This window comes from Anomaloglossus baeobatrachus, chromosome 12 (assembly GCF_048569485.1).
Source record: "Anomaloglossus baeobatrachus isolate aAnoBae1 chromosome 12, aAnoBae1.hap1, whole genome shotgun sequence".
NCBI classification, from domain to species: domain Eukaryota; kingdom Metazoa; phylum Chordata; class Amphibia; order Anura; family Aromobatidae; genus Anomaloglossus; species Anomaloglossus baeobatrachus.
In genome coordinates, this window is record NC_134364.1 from 130153211 (window position 1) to 130163921 (window position 10711).

Sequence of the window (10711 nt, forward strand, 5' to 3'; positions counted from 1 at the left end):
GTCCCCGCATTCTCCTCCTCCTCCCCACCGTCCCCGCATTCTCCTCCTCCTCTCCCCACCGTCCCCGCATTCTCCTCCTCCTCCCCACCGTCCCCGCATTCTCCTCCTCCTCCCCACCGTCCCCGCATTCTCCTCCTCCTCCCCACCGTCCCCGCATTCTCCTCCTCCTCCCCCACCGTCCCCCGCATTCTCCTCCTCCTCCCCACCGTCCCCGCATTCTCCTCCTCCTCCCCACCGTCCCCCGCATTCTCCTCCTCCTCCCCACCGTCCCCGCATTCTCCTCCTCCTCCCCACCGTCCCCGCATTCTCCTCCTCCTCCCCCACCGTCCCCGCATTCTCCTCCTCCTCCCCACCGTCCCCGCATTCTCCTCCCTCCTCCCCACCGTCCCCGCATTCTCCTCCTCCTCCCCACCGTCCCCGCATTCTCCTCCTCCTCCCCACCGTCCCCGCATTCTCCTCCTCCTCCCCACCGTCCCCGCATTCTCCTCCTCCTCCCCACCGTCCCCGCATTCTCCTCCTCCTCCCCACCGTCCCCGCATTCTCCTCCTCCTCCCCACCGTCCCCGCATTCTCCTCCTCCTCCCCACCGTCCCGCATCTCTCCGCATTCTCCTCCTCCTCCCCGCATTCTCCTCCTCCTCCCCCCGCATTCTCCTCCTCCTCCCCCCCGGCATTCTCCTCCTCCTCCCCACCGTCCCCGCATTCTCCTCCTCCTCCCCACCGTCCCCGCATTCTCCTCCTCCTCCCCACCGTCCCCGCATTCTCCTCCTCCTCCCCACCGTCCCCGCATTCTCCTCCTCCTCCCCACCGTTCCTCCTCTCCCACCGTCCCCGCATTCTCCTCCTCCTCCCCACCGTCCCCGCATTCTCCTCCTCCCCCCCACCGTCCCCGCATTCTCCTCCTCCTCCCCACCGTCCCCGCATTCTCCTCCTCCTCCCCACCGTCCCCGCATTCTCCTCCTCCTCCCCACCGTCCCCGCATTCTCCTCCTCCTCCCCACCGTCCCCGCATTCTCCTCCTCCTCCCCACCGTCCCCGCATTCTCCTCCTCCTCCCCACCGTCCCCGCATTCTCCTCCTCCTCCCCACCGTCCCCGCATTCTCCTCCTCCTCCCCACCGTCCCCGCATTCTCCTCCTCCTCCCCACCGTCCCCGCATTCTCCTCCTCCTCCCCACCGTCCCCGCATTCTCCTCCTCCTCCCCACCGTCCCCGCATTCTCCTCCTCCTCCCCACCGTCCCCGCATTCTCCTCCTCCTCCCCACCGTCCCCGCATTCTCCTCCTCCTCCCCACCGTCCCCGCATTCTCCTCCTCCTCCCCACCGTCCCCGCATTCTCCTCCTCCTCCCCACCGTCCCCGCATTCTCCTCCTCCTCCCCACCGTCCCCGCATTCTCCTCCTCCTCCCCACCGTCCCCGCATTCTCCTCCTCCTCCCCACCGTCCCCGCATTCTCCTCCTCCTCCCCACCGTCCCCGCATTCTCCTCCTCCTCCCCCCGTCCCCGCATTCTCCTCCTCCTCCCCACCGTCCCCGCATTCTCCTCCTCCTCCCCACCGTCCCCGCATTCTCCTCCTCCTCCCCACCGTCCCCGCATTCTCCTCCTCCTCCCCACCGTCCCCGCATTCTCCTCCTCCTCCCCACCGTCCCCGCATTCTCCTCCTCCTCCCCACCGTCCCCGCATTCTCCTCCTCCTCCCCACCGTCCCCGCATTCTCCTCCTCCTCCCCACCGTCCCCGCATTCTCCTCCTCCTCCCCACCGTCCCCGCATTCTCCTCCTCCTCCCCACCGTCCCCGCATTCTCCTCCTCCTCCCCACCGTCCCCGCATTCTCCTCCTCCTCCCCACCGTCCCCGCATTCTCCTCCTCCTCCCCACCGTCCCCGCATTCTCCTCCTCCTCCCCACCGTCCCCGCATTCTCCTTCTCCCGCCGTCACCACATTCTCCTTCTCCCGCCGTCACCACATTCTCCTTCTCCCGCCGTCACCACATTCTCCTTCTCCCGCCGTCACCACATTCTCCTTCTCCCCGCCGTCACCACATTCTCCTTCTCCCGCCGTCACCACATTCTCCTCCTCCCATCATCCCTGTAACGCCCATACCATCGCTGACCTGCCTCTTTCCCCGGCAGGGACACCAGCACTCTCACCTTCCCGGCCGTCCAGTGATGTGTCTGGTGTCTAGTCCCCAGGCCATGCTGCTGTTCCCCAGGACCTTAGCATGCCTCCCAGGTATGCCCGTACGGTGTGTAGGTCACACCCCTTTTCTTAAAGAGCCAGTATGCCCTGACCCAAAGTGACCTCTCAGCTTGCAGAGAGGCTGCAGGTATTAAAGGCATGTTCCCGTTAAGGGAAGTGCTTGGGCAACGAGTTCCTAACATTACTAATGCTCAGGTCCCATTGTGCTGGTCATTGTGCTGTATCCTGCTGCTGATTCATATCTGTGTTTCAGTGCAGTTCTAGTCCGCTGCTGCCGCTACTACCATCCACGCCTGCCGGCTACCACGAGATCAGCCGCTTCAAGTATCCACGCCGGCTGCCCATCATGATACCCAGTGCCATAAGTATCCACATTGGCCGCTGCTACCACATCCTTCCATACTGGTCGAATCCACGACACCGACTGCTGCTGCTACAACCAAAGACAGTGTTGTATCCTTGGTGCCAGCTGCCAGGGTACCGCTGATCCCTTGGTGTTGCCCTCTGCTTACCTGCACGTGTACCTCGGCGGCCGGTCAGATTCTCTCTTCCAGGAAAATGATTGCTACCTTTGGCCCAGTGGCCCCACTAATCCCGTGCTAGCCCCGCACGCATAAGGCTATGTGCCCACGGGGCAATGTACCCGTGTATATATCCGCAGGTACGACCGCAGGTTTCACGCAGCAGCTCTCCGGAATCTGCAGCTATCCATTGCTGCGGGATTCCAGCAAAGTATCTGCGGTACACCTGCGGACATTCGTGAGACTTATTTGCGGAATTCCCGGCCTGTATATTCATAGTGGAGAGGCGGGAGATTCACAGGTATTTCCGCAGGAATAAATGACATGGCAGTTACGTGCGGCTGCGGCACATCCGCAGCATATCCCACACAGCCGCACATACTGCAGCATGGACACAGACACTCCCCATGTCCCATAGGAGAACATGAGAAGTGTCTGCACTTGCTGAAACCTGCGGATTTATCTACAAAATCCGGATAAATCCGCAGGTTTTCCGCGAAAAAATCCGCGGGTACATTGTTCCGTTGGCACATAGCCTAACAGTCCCCACAATCTTCTCCCCCGTCATCCCCACATTCTCTCCCCCCGCACTCTTCCCCCCCACTCTCTTTCCCGCATTTGCTTTTCCCCGCACTCTTTCCCCCTGCATTTCCACCACACACACACAGACACTATCTCCCCTGCATTCTCTTTCCCCCCGCACTCTCTCCCTCCCGCATTCTCTCACATTCTCTCCCCCACACTCTCTTCCCCCCCGCACTCTCTTCCCCCCGCATCCACATTCTGCTCCAGCACCCTGACCCCTATTAGTTGCCTCCACCGCAGTATACGTGCAGTGGTACCAGATACTTGGTAACAGATGTACAAAGCACTTCCAATAAGAGCAGATGTTGGGCATGGTGAGGTTTACATTGCAATCATTAGGTTACATATACCCAGTACTGATACGATTCTGAGTAAATCTCCACTCCATACCTGCCATCAGTCTCACTGGCAGGGCCCCTGGTTACCTTACTGCTGTACAATCATGATACACACACATGTCGGGGAGAGCTGGGTGACAAAGGGACGCCCTTCACTGCTGCATGGACAATCCTTCACTGCAAGATGCACAGTATCACATGACCAGGGTCACATGACACCCCTCTTCACTGCCATCACCTCTAGTGATGGGCGAATACTAAGTATTCATGTTCGGATTATTCGGAACGAATCCCAAATACTGTTCCAGTATTCATCACGAATAACGAACCTAATGCAAGTCAATGGGGAAGCCGAGCATTTCTTACCATGATGAATAGTGGAAGAGCACTCAGTATTAGGTAACCATTATCTGAACACGATAGCTACTATTCGCCCATCTCTAGTCACCGCTACAATATGGGGTACATGATCTTGGGGAAATTATGAACAGATCCTGTGTCTGAGGAAAGACACCACCATCCTGGTCAGGCCCACCCCGAGGAGACACACCAGCATGTACCATTCCTGTCAGGCCCACCCCGAGGAGACACACCAGCATGTACCATTCCAGTCAGGCCCGCCCCGAGGAGACACACCAGCATGTACCATTCCAGTCAGGCCCACCCCGAGGAGACACACCAGCATGTACCATTCCAGTCAGGCTCGCCCCGAGGAGACACACCAGCATGTACCATTCCAGTCAGGCCCACCCCGAGGAGACACACCAGCATGTACCATTCCAGTCAGGCTCGCCCCGAGGAGACACACCAGCATGTACCATTCCAGTCAGGCCCACCCCTAGGAGACACACCAGCATGTACCATTCCAGTCAGGCCCACCCCGAGGAGACACACCAGCATGTACCATTCCAGTCAGGCCCACCCCGAGGAGACACACCAGCATGTACCATTCCAGTCAGGCCCACCCCTAGGAGACACACCAGCATGTACCATTCCAGTCAGGCCCGCCCCGAGGAGACACACCAGCATGTACCATTCCAGTCAGGCCCGCCCCAAGGAGACACACCAGCATGTACCATTCCAGTCAGGCTCGCCCCGAGGAGACACACCAGCATGTACCATTCCAGTCAGGCCCGCCCCGAGGAGACACACCAGCATGTACCATTCCAGTCAGGCTCGCCCCGAGGAGACACACCAGCATGTACCATTCCAGTCAGGCCCACCCCAAGGAGACACACCAGCATGTACCATTCCAGTCAGGCCCACCCCGAGGAGACACACCAGCATGTACCATTCCAGTCAGGCCCACCCCGAGGAGACACACCAGCATGTACCATTCCAGTCAGGCCCACCCCGAGGAGACACACCAGCATGTACCATTCCAGTCAGGCCCACCCCTAGGAGACACACCAGCATGTACCATTCCAGTCAGGCCCGCCCCGAGGAGACACACCAGCATGTACCATTCCAGTCAGGCCCGCCCCAAGGAGACACACCAGCATGTACCATTCCAGTCAGGCTCGCCCCGAGGAGACACACCAGCATGTACCATTCCAGTCAGGCCCGCCCCGAGGAGACACACCAGCATGTACCATTCCAGTCAGGCTCGCCCCAAGGAGACACACCAGCATGTACCATTCCAGTCAGGCCCACCCCAAGGAGACACACCAGCATGTACCATTCCAGTCAGGCCCACCCCGAGGAGACACACCAGCATGTACCATTCCAGTCAGGCCCACCCCGAGGAGACACACCAGCATGTACCATCCTGGTCAGGCCCGCCCCGAGGAGACACACCAGCATGTACCATTCCAGTCAGGCCCGCCCCGAGGAGACACACCAGCATGTACCATTCCAGTCAGGCTCGCCCCGAGGAGACACACCAGCATGTACCATTCCAGTCAGGCCCGCCCCGAGGAGACACACCAGCATGTACCATTCCAGTCAGGCCCGCCCCGAGGAGACACACCAGCATGTACCATTCCAGTCAGGCTCGCCCCGAGGAGACACACCAGCATGTACCATTCCAGTCAGGCCCGCCCCGAGGAGACACACCAGCATGTACCATTCCAGTCAGGCCCACCCCGAGGAGACACACCAGCATGTACCATTCCAGTCAGGCCCACCCCAAGGAGACACACCAGCATGTACCATTCCAGTCAGGCCCACCCCGAGGAGACACACCAGCATGTACCATTCCAGTCAGGCTCGCCCCGAGGAGACACACCAGCATGTACCATTCCAGTCAGGCCCACCCCAAGGAGACACACCAGCATGTACCATTCCAGTCAGGCCCGCCCCGAGGAGACACACCAGCATGTACCATTCCAGTCAGGCCCGCCCCGAGGAGACACACCAGCATGTACCATTCCAGTCAGGCTCGCCCCGAGGAGACACACCAGCATGTACCATTCCAGTCAGGCTCGCCCCGAGGAGACACACCAGCATGTACCATTCCAGTCAGGCTCGCCCCGAGGAGACACACCAGCATGTACCATTCCAGTCAGGCCCACCCCGAGGAGACACACCAGCATGTACCATTCCAGTCAGGCCCGCCCCGAGGAGACACACCAGCATGTACCATTCCAGTCAGGCCCACCCCGAGGAGACACACCAGCATGTACCATTCCAGTCAGGCCCGCCCCTGAGGAGACACACCAGCATGTACCATTCCAGTCAGGCCCACCCCGAGGAGACACACCAGCATGTACCATTCCAGTCAGGCCCACCCCTAGGAGACACACCAGCATGTACCATTCCAGTCAGGCTCGCCCCGAGGAGACACACCAGCATGTACCATTCCAGTCAGGCTCGCCCCGAGGAGACACACCAGCATGTACCATTCCAGTCAGGCCCGCCCCTGAGGAGACACACCAGCATGTACCATTCCAGTCAGGCCCACCCCGAGGAGACACACCAGCATGTACCATTCCAGTCAGGCCCACCCCGAGGAGACACACCAGCATGTACCATTCCAGTCAGGCCCGCCCCGAGGAGACACACCAGCATGTACCATTCCAGTCAGGCCCACCCCGAGGAGACACACCAGCATGTACCATTCCAGTCAGGCCCACCCCGAGGAGACACACCAGCATGTACCATTCCAGTCAGGCCCACCCCGAGGAGACACACCAGCATGTACCATTCCAGTCAGGCCCGCCCCGAGGAGACACACCAGCATGTACCATTCCAGTCAGGCCCACCCCGAGGAGACACACCAGCATGTACCATTCCAGTCAGGCCCACCCCGAGGAGACACACCAGCATGTACCATTCCAGTCAGGCTCGCCCCGAGGAGACACACCAGCATGTACCATTCCAGTCAGGCTCGCCCCGAGGAGACACACCAGCATGTACCATTCCAGTCAGGCTCGCCCCGAGGAGACACACCAGCATGTACCATTCCAGTCAGGCCCACCCCGAGGAGACACACCAGCATGTACCATTCCAGTCAGGCCCGCCCCGAGGAGACACACCAGCATGTACCATTCCAGTCAGGCCCACCCCGAGGAGACACACCAGCATGTACCATTCCAGTCAGGCCCACCCCGAGGAGACACACCAGCATGTACCATTCCAGTCAGGCCCGCCCCTGAGGAGACACACCAGCATGTACCATTCCAGTCAGGCCCACCCCGAGGAGACACACCAGCATGTACCATTCCAGTCAGGCCCACCCCGAGGAGACACACCAGCATGTACCATTCCAGTCAGGCTCGCCCCGAGGAGACACACCAGCATGTACCATTCCAGTCAGGCTCGCCCCGAGGAGACACACCAGCATGTACCATTCCAGTCAGGCTCGCCCCGAGGAGACACACCAGCATGTACCATTCCAGTCAGGCCCACCCCGAGGAGACACACCAGCATGTACCATTCCAGTCAGGCCCACCCCGAGGAGACACACCAGCATGTACCATTCCAGTCAGGCCCACCCCGAGGAGACACACCAGCATGTACCATTCCAGTCAGGCCCACCCCGAGGAGACACACCAGCATGTACCATTCCAGTCAGGCCCACCCCGAGGAGACACACCAGGCACCGTCCTGTGAGGCCAAGCCGCTGAGGAAACACCAAGTATCATCCTGACAGGCCCAATCCCTGAGGAGACACCAGCAGATACCATTCCATTCCAGCCTTGCCCCTGACGAAAGACCACCAGGTATCATCCAGATCAGGCCCTGCCCTTGGTGGAAGACACCACCAGGTACCATCCTGGTCAGGCCTGTCCCTGTAAAGATACCACCTGCCATCATCCCAGTCAGATGCTGCCCCTGAGCAGACACCACTGTTTACCATCACGGTCAGGTTCTGCCCCTGTGGGGACACCACCAGTTAGTATCCCATCAGGTCCTGCCCATGAGGAGAGACCCCACCAGTTACCATTCTGGTCAGGCCCCATCCCTGAGGAGACACCACCAGTTACCATTCCAGTCAGGCCCTGCCCATGAGGAGACGCACCACAAGTTACCATTTCAATCAGGACCCATCCTTTGGAGACACCACCAGTTAGAATTCCAGTTATGTCTTGCCCATGAGGAGAGACACCACCAGTTACCATTCTAGTCAGGTCCTGCCCATGAGGAGACACACCACCAGTTACCATTCCAGTCAGGTCCTGCCCATGAGGAGACACACCACCAGTTACCATTCCAGTCAGGTCCTGCCCATGAGGAGACACACCACCAGTTACCATTCCAGTCAGGTCCTGCCCATGAGGAGACACACCACCAGTTACCATTCCAGTCAGGTCCTGCCCATGAGGAGACACACCACCAGTTACCATTCCAGTCAGGTCCTGCCCATGAGGAGACACACCACCAGTTACCATTCCAGTCAGGTCCTGCCCATGAGGAGACACACCACCAGTTACCATTCCAGTCAGGTCCTGCCCATGAGGAGACACCACCAGTTACCATTCCAGTCAGGTCCTGCCCATGAGGAGACACCACCAGTTACCATTCCAGTCAGGTCCTGCCCATGAGGAGACACCATCAGTTACCATTCCAGTCAGGCCTTGTCCATGGGGAGACACACCACAAGTTACCATTTCAGTCAGGCCCAATCCTTTGGAGACACCAGTTACTGTCCCGATCAGGTCCTGCCCATGAGGAACGACACCACCAGGTATCATCCCTACTTGCAACGCTCCGGAGGAGAGATATCATCAGGTGCCATGTAGGTGAAGCCCCGCCCATGAGGAGACACCACCACGCACCATCCTCACAGGTCCCCCTTGAAGTCTAACATGTACACTTGCTCCTTCCTCCCATGGGTGCATTATTTGACCCCGCCATTATAACTACGTCTACCAGAATTACACACCATAGTTTAATACCAGACACTGCCCCTTTTCCATAGCTCCGCCCCCGAGGAACAAATGACTGACGACCGCATGCTTTCTTCGCTCTGTATTACTTACCAGCGCTTCTCTGGATGCTCCTGACAGATTTGTGCCCCTCGGCCCGGACCCTGGGGGCGCAGTTAAGATACAGAGCCGAGCGCCAGGCCCTTCGTCCGGCGCTTCCTGCTTCTCCGAGCTCCAGTCACCGCCCGCTGCCTCCCCGCAGCCGGTCCATTCATTTAGCTGCGCTATTGGCTGACACAAGTGTCAGTCACTATTTTGCCCGCCTCCAGCGTCGTTACGTCGCGATGCTATTGAAGAGTCAGTCAATCCTTTGGCTCCGCCCACCGTGCGCGACTGGAAATTGCATCAGTCAGCAGAAGAGATGTTCCCGCCCATGTTTCCGTCACTTGATTGGCTGAATCCCGGATTGAGTAAATCCATTGGCTGACAACATTGTCAATCTTTACTCAGTCCCGCCTTCTGCTAATGAAAAGAAAAAAAAAAGCGTAACGCCAGAAATGGTTTCTTTCTAAACAAACTTTATTGACAGCAGTTTGTACATGACAATCTCACAAGAAGATAACTCTTTACCTCTAATAAGAAGGTGATGTTGGATCAGGCGTAAAATACTGTCACCAGGAGCTGTCACTATAGTAATATACTGCTGTCACCAGGAGCTGTCACTATAGTAATATACCGCTGTCACCAGGAGCTGTCACTATAGTAATATACCGCTGTCACCAGGAGCTGTCACTATAGTAATATCGCTGTCACCAGGAGCTGTCACTATAGTAATATACTGCTGTCACCAGGAGCTGTCACTATAGTAATATACCGCTGTCACCAGGAGCTGTCACTATAGTAATATCGCTGTCACCAGGAGCTGTCACTATAGTAATATACTGCTGTCACCAGGAGCTGTCACTATAGTAATATACCGCTGTCACCAGGAGCTGTCACTATAGTAATATACCGCTGTCACCAGGAGCTGTCACTATAGTAATATACCGCTGTCGCCAGGCGCTGTCACTATAGTAATATACCGCTGTCACCAGGAGCTGTCACTATAGTAATATACTGCTGTCACCAGGAGCTGTCACTATAGTAATATACTGCTGTCACCAGGAGCTGTCACTATAGTAATATACCGCTGTCACCAGGAGCTGTCACTATAGTAATATACCGCTGTCGCCAGGCGCTGTCACTATAGTAATATACCGCTGTCACCAGGAGCTGTCACTATAGTAATATACTGCTGTCACCAGGAGCTGTCACTATAGTAATATACTGCTGTCACCAGGAGCTGTCACTATAGTAATATACCGCTGTCACCAGGAGCTGTCACTATAGTAATATACCGCTGTCACCAGGAGCTGTCACTATAGTAATATACCGCTGTCACCAGGAGCTGTCACTAGAGTAATATCGCTGTCACCAGGAGCTGTCACTATAGTAATATACCGCTGTCACCAGGCGCTGTCACTATAGTAATATACTGCTGTCACCAGGCGCTGTCACTATAGTAATATACTGCTGTCACCAGGAGCTGTCACTATAGTAATATACTGCTGTCACCAGGAGCTGTCACTATAGTAATATCGCTGTCACCAGGAGCTGTCACTATAGTAATATACTGCTGTCACCAGGAGCTGTCACTATAGTAATATCGCTGTCACCAGGAGCTGTCACTATAGTAATATACCGCTGTCACCAGGAGCTGTCACTATAGTAA

The 10711-nt window shown here is 57.7% G+C and overlaps 1 protein-coding gene across 1 annotated transcript in view; it reads right to left on the bottom strand.

Annotated features, from left to right (window-relative positions):
• Positions 1–9302, bottom strand: part of ZNF687 (zinc finger protein 687) — a 19206-nt gene extending 9904 nt beyond the window's left edge. The window contains 1 exon segment of the mRNA XM_075331267.1: positions 9055–9302. The gene's annotated coding sequence lies outside the window, so the exon portion shown is untranslated.
• Positions 9303–10711: the final 1409 nt, after the last annotated feature.